This window comes from Phascolarctos cinereus, unplaced genomic scaffold (genome assembly GCF_003287225.1).
Source record: "Phascolarctos cinereus isolate Bilbo 61053 unplaced genomic scaffold, phaCin_HiC Scaffold_2;HRSCAF=192, whole genome shotgun sequence".
Classification (NCBI taxonomy): domain Eukaryota; kingdom Metazoa; phylum Chordata; class Mammalia; order Diprotodontia; family Phascolarctidae; genus Phascolarctos; species Phascolarctos cinereus.
In genome coordinates, this window is record NW_027555625.1 from 41,500,704 (window position 1) to 41,511,237 (window position 10,534).

The following is a 10,534-nucleotide window of genomic DNA, read 5'->3' on the forward strand; positions in this document are numbered from 1 at the left end:
TGAAGATCTAAATCTTTGACCCTATGCTGTTATGGCCCTCCCTTTTATAGAGCAGAAAACCCTCTTCAAACACAAGGTAGAACTGTGAGCTTCCCAGCAGAGAAATAACAGAGCCTCTTCGAGGGTTGTCTCGATACTGCTCTAGGAGGCCAGCTTTGTGACTGGGGGATAATTCTCAGGCTGCGGCTATTCAGTGGGAATTAAGATCCCAATGCAGCCTTTGGCCCTGAGGAAAATGGCCTACAAATGAAACATGGATCCTGCTGTGTTTCTCTCATCTTAGCTCTGGTTCCAATTTTCACCTAAAACTCATTGCATTATACCCAGCTCCTCCCTGGGTGGCCCGCCATTTAAACAGCCCAATGGAGCAAAGGTCTCCCATCTAGAGGGGAGGGTTGGAGAGGAAGGGGACCAGCATGGAAAATCCACACATTGTGAAAGTTTCCATTGGCCAAATCTCTGAGTCTAGAGCGGCCCGAGCCTTAAAAATCTGACATTTGGGTGGCTGTTTTTGCTCTTTGATGCCTGCCCCCAAAAGAAAGCATTCCCCACCACCACCCCTGGCCCGAGTCGTAGGCACCAGTCCAAAGAGGAAAGCTTTGGATTAGAGTACTGGGTCTGGGGTCAGTGGGTTTGGATATCACCTCAGTTTCCCCATCTGTAAATTAAAGGAATTCAACTAGCTTGTTGATTTTAAGCTGGAAGTGACCTTAGACAGCGTCTACTCCGTTTTCATCTTGCAGATGAGGAAACTGAGGCCAGAGTAGTTAAGGGACATGTCCAAGTTGGAATAGTAGCAAGTAGCACCCAGGTCCTCTGATGCCAAATCCAGGCCATTTTCCATTCCACCACACTGCTGTTAAGAAGAATGTTATGGTTCTTCACAGCTCTGAATCACAGGGAAAGATGAAAGGAGGCCATCATTCCACCTTATGCCTCTTCACTCTAGCTCTCCCAGGATCTTCCTCTTTTGACCAGGGTTGAGGATCTTTGTAGGGAAATGGGAGGACACAGGCCCATGGCAAGAGTCTTCACTGGGCCTTATCAGTCATTATGAGAGAGCATCGTTTAGGACTGTGACCCTTACCTCCAGTGCCAGAGATTTCAGCTTCCTCCTGTGGTGCCGTTATAAAACCAAGAGAAACAGATATTAGGACAGGGATTCTTAACCTTTGTTTTGTCCTGGACCCCTTGGGCAGTCTGGCTAAAGAACAGTGTTGACTTACTTACTAGTAAGTAAAAGTCACTTAACTCCAATTGCCTCACCAAAAAGCCAAAAAAAAAAAAAAAGAAAAGAGAATAGTTTTTAAAGCTTATGAACCCCTTCTCAGAATCATGGTTTTAAGTGCTTAAAATGAAATATGTCAGATTACAAAAGAGTCATATTAAAATCATATCAAAACATACCTATCAAAATATTTTTTTAAAAAGTTCACAGATCCCAGGTTAAAAACCCCTACAATGGGGAAATCCGTTTTTCTGAGGCTGCCCAAAGTGGAGACATACATAAGAGTGGATTCAGATGCAGAGTTAGCAGAATAAGATTTAGGAAAGTTATTTTTGCTCAGAAGATTAAAACAAAAAGATAAGTTATTTCTATTCTAAATGCTTGCTTTCGATCATTAGAACTCAGCCAGTCATAGCTTTGGAAGAAAACAGCTGGGCTAAAGAATGGAGTGGTAATAGACCTACGGTCCTGTCCTCCTTCGGCTACTAATTTATTGTGCGACCTAGGTCAAAGACATTCTGTTTCTCTCTGGGGTCTCAGTTTTCCCATCTGTAAAATGAGAGTGTTGTATAATACTCAGCCCTCAGGCCACAGGTGGCCCATAACAATCCTGAGTGCCCCCAAACCAGATTAAAATGCAATTGGGAAATATTTAATAAAATAAATGAAAATATAATAAACCATGGGTGTTACATTTTAAAACCAAGTCAATATGTAGCCCCCAGGGATCCTCATGTAAGATTTTGTGACCTATATTTGAGTTTGACCCCACTTTCCTAAATCACCTCTAATGTCCCTTCCAAGTCAAAGATGCTAGGTAAGAAACCAGCCCTCCTTTCTCCACATCACCCCCCCCCCCAAGGTCTCCAAATGCTTCGTTCTCTGCACAGGCAGAGTGAGTCAGCAATTTTAAAAAAAAATCATTTTTATTATCATCATCTTGGCCTGTTAGAATTCTGAATTCATTCAGCAAATTTCAAAATGGAGGTGGATGGTCCTAGGAAGTGCTATGTAACTGGTAAGACCTAGGGCCCTCTCTGAGGGCAGTTATAACGCTGGTGTCAGAAGCCAGCATCACATGAGTCGAAGGCGTAAGGAGGGTGCCAAACATTCTATCATACCTGGAGAAGCCTTGATCTGGCCTCCAGCTGAGGCAAATGTCTGGCCAAGTACTTGTCTAAACACTTCAGGGCTCTAGCAACTACTGTGACAAAGTGATTCTCAGATACTTAATAAATGCTAATGGTAATTCAAGCTTACAAGGCACTTTACAGTTTACAAGTCAGTTTCCCTCCAACACCACCAAGGGATAGACAGGCCAATCCTCCTTGGCCCCATTTTCTAGATAAGGATAGAGACTCAAGTGAGAAAGGGATTTACTCAGAGTCAATATCAGAGCAGGAGGGAAGATGGAGATGATGTCTCAGTAGGAAACACAGCTCTCTCTAGCAACGAGTGATTGTTGAATACGTTAAAGGGGCTGGCAGGCCACAGTTGGCAAAGCCATCCCATGCTTCTCTTCCTTGGGCTAAGTTTATTCCTCTTAAGGTAAAACTGATCATAAACCAAAGTAAAATCAATTTAAGAGCTTCAGAGTCAAAGACCCAACAACAGAGGCCGGCTTCTCCACTCCAGCCCCCATCTAACTGTCTTGGCCCAAGGGCCCATTTACTACATACAAACAGGGAGTTTCTTTGTACCTGCAGGGAAGACTCCTGGATCTCAACCCCTTCTACTCCACTCCAGCTGGAGCCAGCAACATCACCAGACAGCTATCCAGCAGAACACTGTGGACATCCCAAGAAGAAAGCAGAGAGAGGAAAATGTGCTGATTGAAGATTGGAAAGGACTGCAGCATTCAATGCAATAATTCCATTTTATTCACAACATTTTTTAAAAATGCTTCACAAGCAGGCAGTATAAGGAAAACATGAACTTGGAGACAACCATTTACTAAAGGCAGCTTGGTGACGCAGTGCGTAGAGTACTAGGCTTGGAATCAGGAAGACTCCTCTTCTTGAGTTCAAATCTAGCCTCAGACACCTACTAGCTGTGGGACCCTGGGCAAGTCACTTAATCCTATCTGCCTCAATTTCCTTATCTGGAAAATAAGCTGGAGAAGGAAATGGCAAACCACTCTAGTATCTCTGCAAAGAAAACCCCAAAATGGGGTCATGAAGAGTCAGACATGACCGAAATGACTCACCAACACTACTCCATTGTGCTAGGCACTGGGCTTTTAAAGACAAAGGGAACAACTGTGCCTGCCCTCAGAGAACTTATATTCTATTAGGGATGTGTAACAAGCAACTAGATGTATAAAATGGAGATGATAATAGTGGTCTTACCTACTGCCAACAAAATTAATAGGGAGGCCCAAGAGTAGATTTTTTAAGGTGCTATATAAATGTGAGTTACTATTATTTCAGGCTTTTATTTCTAATAAAAAAATTTACTAAATCCTAACTCAAGGCATTAATTCCCTGGGTGACCTCAAAAAGCAGTTCTCAAATTTTTTGGTCTCAGGACCTCTTTTTAATATCATTCAAAATTATTTGATGACTCCACCAAAGGGCTTTTGATAATGTGGGTTACATGTACTGATATTTACCATATTAGAAATTTAGAAGCCTTAGTATTATTATAAAAATAATTTTAGAATTTTTTTGGAAAAAATTAAATATAATTTAAAAATAGTTATATCATGGTTAAAAAAAAGAAAATAGCTTTGTTGTTATGAACCCCCTAAAAGGATCTTGGGGACCTCCAACAGTCCCCCCAACCACCCTTTGAGAAGCGCTGATGTAGAGCAAAGAGATATAAGAATCACCCTACCTACCCCTCATAATTATTGTGAGAATTAAGAAAGGCTAGAGTTTGGACCTGGATTCAGGGGACAGTCATCAACCCTCTCTGAAACTCAGTTTCCCCACTTATCAAATGAGGACAATAATAATAGCTAACATTTAAATAGTGTTTGAAGGTTTGCAAAGCACTTTACATGGGTTTTCTCACTTATCATAACTCCTTCAATACTCTAAAGAGAACAGGTCTGAGGTCTTACTTTCCAGCAGTGGCTGGAAAGTTCAAGGGGATAATGTCTCATAAAGCACTCTGGAAACTTCAAAGCGTCATAGGAATGTAATTTGTTGTTGTTGTGGGAAATTATTTGAAAAGCTAAAATTGTCATAAAAACATAATTCATTGTTATGATGATTCTTCTTACCCTTCCATGTAAGCATAATCATCAGCTTTACTTACTGGCCATAATCTGCCAGAAGAAGCTGAAACAATTCTAACGATTCTGAAATCATCAGTCTATGTTTCTCTTCTCTCTGGGAGCTCAATAAATCCCTGTTCCATGAGATTGAGAAAACGCCTAGGTGCCAGCACACTTCTGAGCTGGGCAAGCTATGCAAGTGGGATGCCACCCACACATTTCTAACTCTAACGGAAGGCTTGGGCAGGAACAAACCACAACCACCTGCAAATGTTTCAGAGGGCGACAGACCTCCCTCCAGACAGCCCACCAACTGCTTCAAGGAAAGCTCCTTCCTGCACCCCAGCTGGATACCAAGGGGGGAGGGGGAGACCCACGAGGAAAATAATCCACCTACTTGCATGAAGTGACTTTTGCTGATAACGAAACACATGCTCCCGGGCTTCAGTTGGGCTCCATAACATTCATGGTAAGCTTGAGCACGGTTCATATAAACATAGAGTTTCAAAAAGCCCCGAGTCTGCCTTCAGCCTGAAGCTGCCTGCTTAGGGTCGGCCTTGGGTTGGGACCCTATGGATTAGTCGAGAATCCTGTCTGCTCCTAATCAGATTGAGCTGATGTTCAGGGAGGCCTCTGTAGAAACTCCCACAGGGAGGCCAGGTTAGGGACCAAAAGGCTGCAGTTGCTAGGAAGAGGTTCGCTGTTGCCGGGAAGGAGACCCTGTCGCTAGGAGACATCTGGCCAGTTACCAGGGCTCTCACGTCAGCAGTAACCCCTTGAACAAACCATGCCGGCAAACAGCATCCTTCCTTGGCCAGGGAACTCTGCCTCTCTGCCTCTCTGCTTCTGCTTCTCTCTCAGTCTCTCTCTCTCTCTCTCTCTCTCTCTCTCTCTCTCTCTCTCTCTCTCTCTCTCTCTCTCTCTCTCTCTCTCTCTCTCTCTCTCTCTCTCTCTCTCTCTCTCTCTCCCCCAGTCTCTCTCTCCATCTTTCTCTCACTCTCTTTCATCTTTCACTCTCACTTTCTCTGTCTCTTTCTCCTTCACTGTCTCTGAATCACTCTCTCCTCTCTTTCTCCTCTCTCTCCCTCTCCTCTCTCTCTCCCTTCTCTCTGTCTCTGTCTCTGTCTCTCACTTTATCTTTCTGTCTCTATCTTTTCACTCTCTCTTTGTCTCTGTAACACTCTCTCTCTCCTTCCTCTCTCTTTCCATCTCTCTCTCCTTCCTCTCTCTTTCCATCTCTCTCTCCCTACCCATCTCTCTGTCTTTCTGTCTCTGTATTTCTATCTTTCTATCTCTATGTTTCTTTTGCTCTCTGTCTCTGGGTTTCTATATTTGCGTTTCTCTATCTGTCTCCCTCCTTCACTCACTCTGTGTGTGTGTGTATGTGTGTGTGTGTGTCTTTCTCCATTTGTGTTTCTGTCTCTGGATTTTTATCTTTCCATCTCTGTGTTTCTATCTTTCTGTTTCTGTCTCTGTCAATACATATTAAGTACCTACTATGTGCCAGGCACTTTGTCAACCACTCAGGAGATAAAAAGAAGCAAAAGATAGTCCCTGCCCTCATGGAGCTTACACTCTAATGGGGAAGACAACATGCAAACAAATGTATACAAAGCAAACTATCTACACATCAAGTCGTGTCTCTTGGATTCCCCGGCCCCAGCAGCACTTACCATGTAGTTACTTCTTCCATGCTGCACAGGACCTGCAGTCTGGAGAAGAGAAAAGTTCTGGGGTTAAAAGTCAATGGGGTGCATGTGCAGGGCACAGGCTGACTGGCATGGGGGCTGGTTTTACCTATGGGCAGAATAAGGATCACAACTTGAGCTGTACTCCCTCACCCCAAAAACAGCCCCTCCCCCTGCCTGCCACACTCTTTAGCTCACAGAGCTTGCTCTGGAAGCATGGTGTCTCTCCCATGAACATGTCAACTTCTTGACACAGCATCTGCTTTACTTTTTTTTTTTATAATCTCCAGCACTTAGCATACAGTAAGTGCCTAATAAATGCTTGTGGGCTAACTCAGAGGTCATCTAGTTCAGGGGCCTCATCTTATAGATGTGGAAACTGAGGCCCAGGAGGATCCGTGACAAATGTGGCTGGCCCACATTGTGCAGGGAGAAAACACTCCCTCACTCACTTTTAATCTTCCTTCTGTTATTCACTCAGTAACATCATAGACTCCAATGCAGAGCTGAGAGGAGAGGGGGATGACAAGAGATCCTCCAGGCCAGAGAGCCTCTTAACCTGGGATCCACAGACCCCTGGGCCTTGGACAGACAGTGACTGAACTTGAACAGGAAAAAAAATCCATCTTTATTTCAATATAATTTGTTTCCTTTGTACTTGCATGTATCTTATTTTGTGTATTTAGAAATCTAGGGATCCCTAGACTTCATTAAACTGACTAAGGGGTCTGGGACACAGGAAAGGTTAAGAACTCAGCAGTCTAGTATAAAGCTCCATTTTATAGATGAGGAAACTGAGGCTTTGAATTGTGAAGGCATTTGCCCAAGGATCATTCTACAGTGTGGGCCCAAACCCTCTGATCACAAACCCAAGGTTCTTTCCACTACTTTAGCAGGAATACACCTTCCCCTACCCTGAATCTGAAACCTTAGTCCCCAAGCTAAGACTAATTGTACAGATATTACTTTGGGGACTTTACCCCCTTGCTACCAACACTAGTTACATCCCTGAATCATTGATCAGACCCTAGACGCATAAACCTCCATCCCACTCCAAGTGTTCAGGTCTCCCAGGATTCATTCAAAATCCCCCTCATTCATTCTATCTGATCCACCTCCCCAAATTCCTAGGAGATAAAGGGTATGTTGTATGTGGGGAAACTGAGGCACACACAGATTATTTTAAGAACCCCTAAATCAGTTCTCTTGGCTTCTAGGACCACCTCCCACCTATTCCTGCCCCTTTTGCTTCAAGAATACATGATTTCATAATTAAATGCTTACTATAAGAATGAATCAGTTTGAATATTCCATCCATCCATGCAGATCACAACCCTACCAAAATGATTTTCCTAAAGCTCAAATCTGACCATGCCACTCTCTTATTCAATAAACTCCAATGGCTCCCTGTTACCTCTGGGATCAATATAAAATCCCCTATTTGGCTTTTAAAGCCCTTCACAAACCCCTCTATGTCCAATTTCCTCATACATTCCTCCCCTCATCACATTTTAGGATCCAGTCAAACTGTGCTCGCTCTCTCTCTCTCTCTCTCTCTCTCTCTCTCTCTCTCTCACACACACACACACACACACACACACACACACACACACACACCCCTCAACTCCCAAGGTCTCTCTCTTCCTTGAAGACCCATCTCAGGCACTATCTTCTGACATGAAACCAAGTCTATAGCTTGTCTGTACATGGTTGTTTGCATGTTTTCTCCTCCCTTAGACTGTAAACTCATTGAGGGCAGGGACCCTTTGCCTTTTTTTTTTTACCCCCAGCACTTAACCTGGCACATAGCAGGTACTTAATACTTACTTGACTGATTAACTAAATACCTTGGGGGGTTTTATTTTTATTATGCGAATGCTTATCTATGTACATATTGCTTCTTCCTGTTAAAATGTAGGCTCCTTGAGGGTAGAGACTGTTTCATTCCTTGTAAATGAATCCCCAGCTCCCAGAATAGTGCCCACTATATAGTAAGTAGTCAATAAATGTTTGTTGATTGATTAGTTATTTGACTGAGCCCTCCCTTCCTTTTTTGGGTGGTCTGTGTGTGAGCTGCTACGGCCAAAAATATTCATTCCCCAGGAACCAGGCCAACCTACAAGGGATGACTTTTTGGTGAATTGGATTAGGCTGGTCCTCAGACCAGACACACAGTCTGAGTCATGATGGAAGCCTTTCCAATTCTGGTAAAGCTCGTGGTTTCCTGGCCCAGTCTTCAAGAAGCCAGGGTCACCCCAGGCCATCATGAGACAGTGAAGCCCTCCTCCCCCCACCCCCACCCCTTGAGGCAGAATCTTTGGTGAAGCCTCCCAGTTCCACTGGTTCCCTGATTGTGCCAGGATTACTCTAGCTCATTCTCTTCCTCCTCTTCTTCCTCTTGTCCATTTCCTTCCTCTTGTCCACTTCCTTCCTCTTGTCCATTTCCTTCCTCTAGCACCTCTTCCAGTTTCTCCTCTTGAATCCTGGGCAACTCCCTGAAGGGGGAGAGATAATGAAAATGACCTCTGGGGCAATACTATCATACTATGGATGACCATGTTGAAGAGTGCTTATATTTGTTCACATTTTTTTTTCAACTGATGCCAAGAGAGACTTAACATGAACCTTGCCTGTACTGATTTATGCATTCTTGTTATGCTGTTTAATTTATAGAGGCAGTAGGGTATAGTGGCTTCAGAGCTTGGCTCAGAATCATGAAGACCTTGGTTCAAATGCCACCTCTGACATTTCTTAATTGTGTGACTAGTCTTTAGAAACTAAGTCACAGTGAGTTCTGCAGCTCCTTTCCCAAATGGTCATTGAAAAGAAGGCTTAAATCAGAGGATCTCAATTTGAATTTTAGTTCTAGGGGCAGCTAGATGGCACAGTAGATAAAGCATCGGCCTTGGAGTCAGGAGGACCTGAGTTCAAATCTGGCCTCAGACACACAACACTTACTAGCTGTGTGACCCTGGGCAAGTCACTTAACCCCAACTGCCTCACAAAAAAAAAAAAGAATTTTGGTTCTATTACCTGTGTGGGAACTAGTCAAAGTCACTCAGCTCTCTGGCCTTCAGTTTCCTCATATGTAAAATGAGGGCATTTCATAAAATGATTCTAAGACTCCTCTCCCAGCTCTACAGCTATGATTCTGCAAGGTAATTCAGTACAATAGAAAGAGTGCCTAATAAGTGTTTATTATCTTCAGAAGGTGCTTGCTCTGCTGCTCCTGTATGGCTTAGGGCCTGAGAGGAGCCTCTACTCCAACCCTTTTGCTCCAATAGCCTCCAATTACCACATGAGCACAATGAATTTATCAGATTAGTTAACTATTACCTTGGAACACCAGGAGAACCTGGCCCAAAGGAATGAAAGATGGGATGAAGAAGGGGGAAGGAACCGTGGTAACAGCAAATTCTTGGGCGGAGGTGGAGAGAAATAGAAATGACTCAGAAGAAGGTCAAAGAGGGTCTCTGAGTTTGGGGAATGGGAGTGAGAGAGCCTGAGAGTTCTGGGCTAGAGCTGTAATTTCCTCTGAGACTAGTGATTCATTGTCTTTCTTATACAATCTATCTAGGGCCTCAATGGGGTGAGTCAACACATGGGTAGAGAAAGCCTCATTCATCTATTTCAGTTAAATATTCATTTATTTCAGCTAAAAGAGTCCCAGGTATGCACTTAGGAGTATCGATTTGGGGCTACAAGGGACCTTAGAAGTCCTTGTCTGCCAAATCCTTCATTCTAAAACTGCACCAACTCTAAGTCTGCCTTCCAACTGAGCGGGGATGGAATCCAGCTGCAGAATGAGACGTGCATTTTCAGATGAAGTGGGGAATTTTCTTTGCTCAATTATGTATATCTGTTATTCGGGCTTTGGTTTTCTTTGTCTTCCTCCCTCTCACACCCTCCATGGTGAAGAGGGAAGGCAGAAATAGGGAAGAAAGAAAGAAAGAAAGAAAGAAAGAAAGAAAAAGAAAGAAAGAAAGAAAGAAAGAAAGAAAGAAAGAAAAGAAAGAAAAAGAAAGAAAGAAAGAAAGAAAGAAAGAAAGAAAAAGAAAGAAAGAAAGAAAGAAAGAAAGAAAGAAAGAAAGAAAGGAAAGGAAGGAAGGAAAGAAGAAAGGAAGGAAAGAAGAAAGGAAGGAAAAAAGAAAAGAGGGTCATTGAGACATTCCTCTTAAAAATGAAGAAAACAGAGGGAAGGTCAAATGGAAGCACTGACAAGATGGACAGTTTTGAAAGTTACAAGTTGAACTTATTATCTACTTAAAAAGAAAAGTCAGTTGCACGTAAGTGGGAGAACTGCAATTTCATGAATAATCCTCTCATTCTGTTCTCCTATATACATGGAAGTTCTCTTTTATGTATATATATACATATATATATATATATATATATATG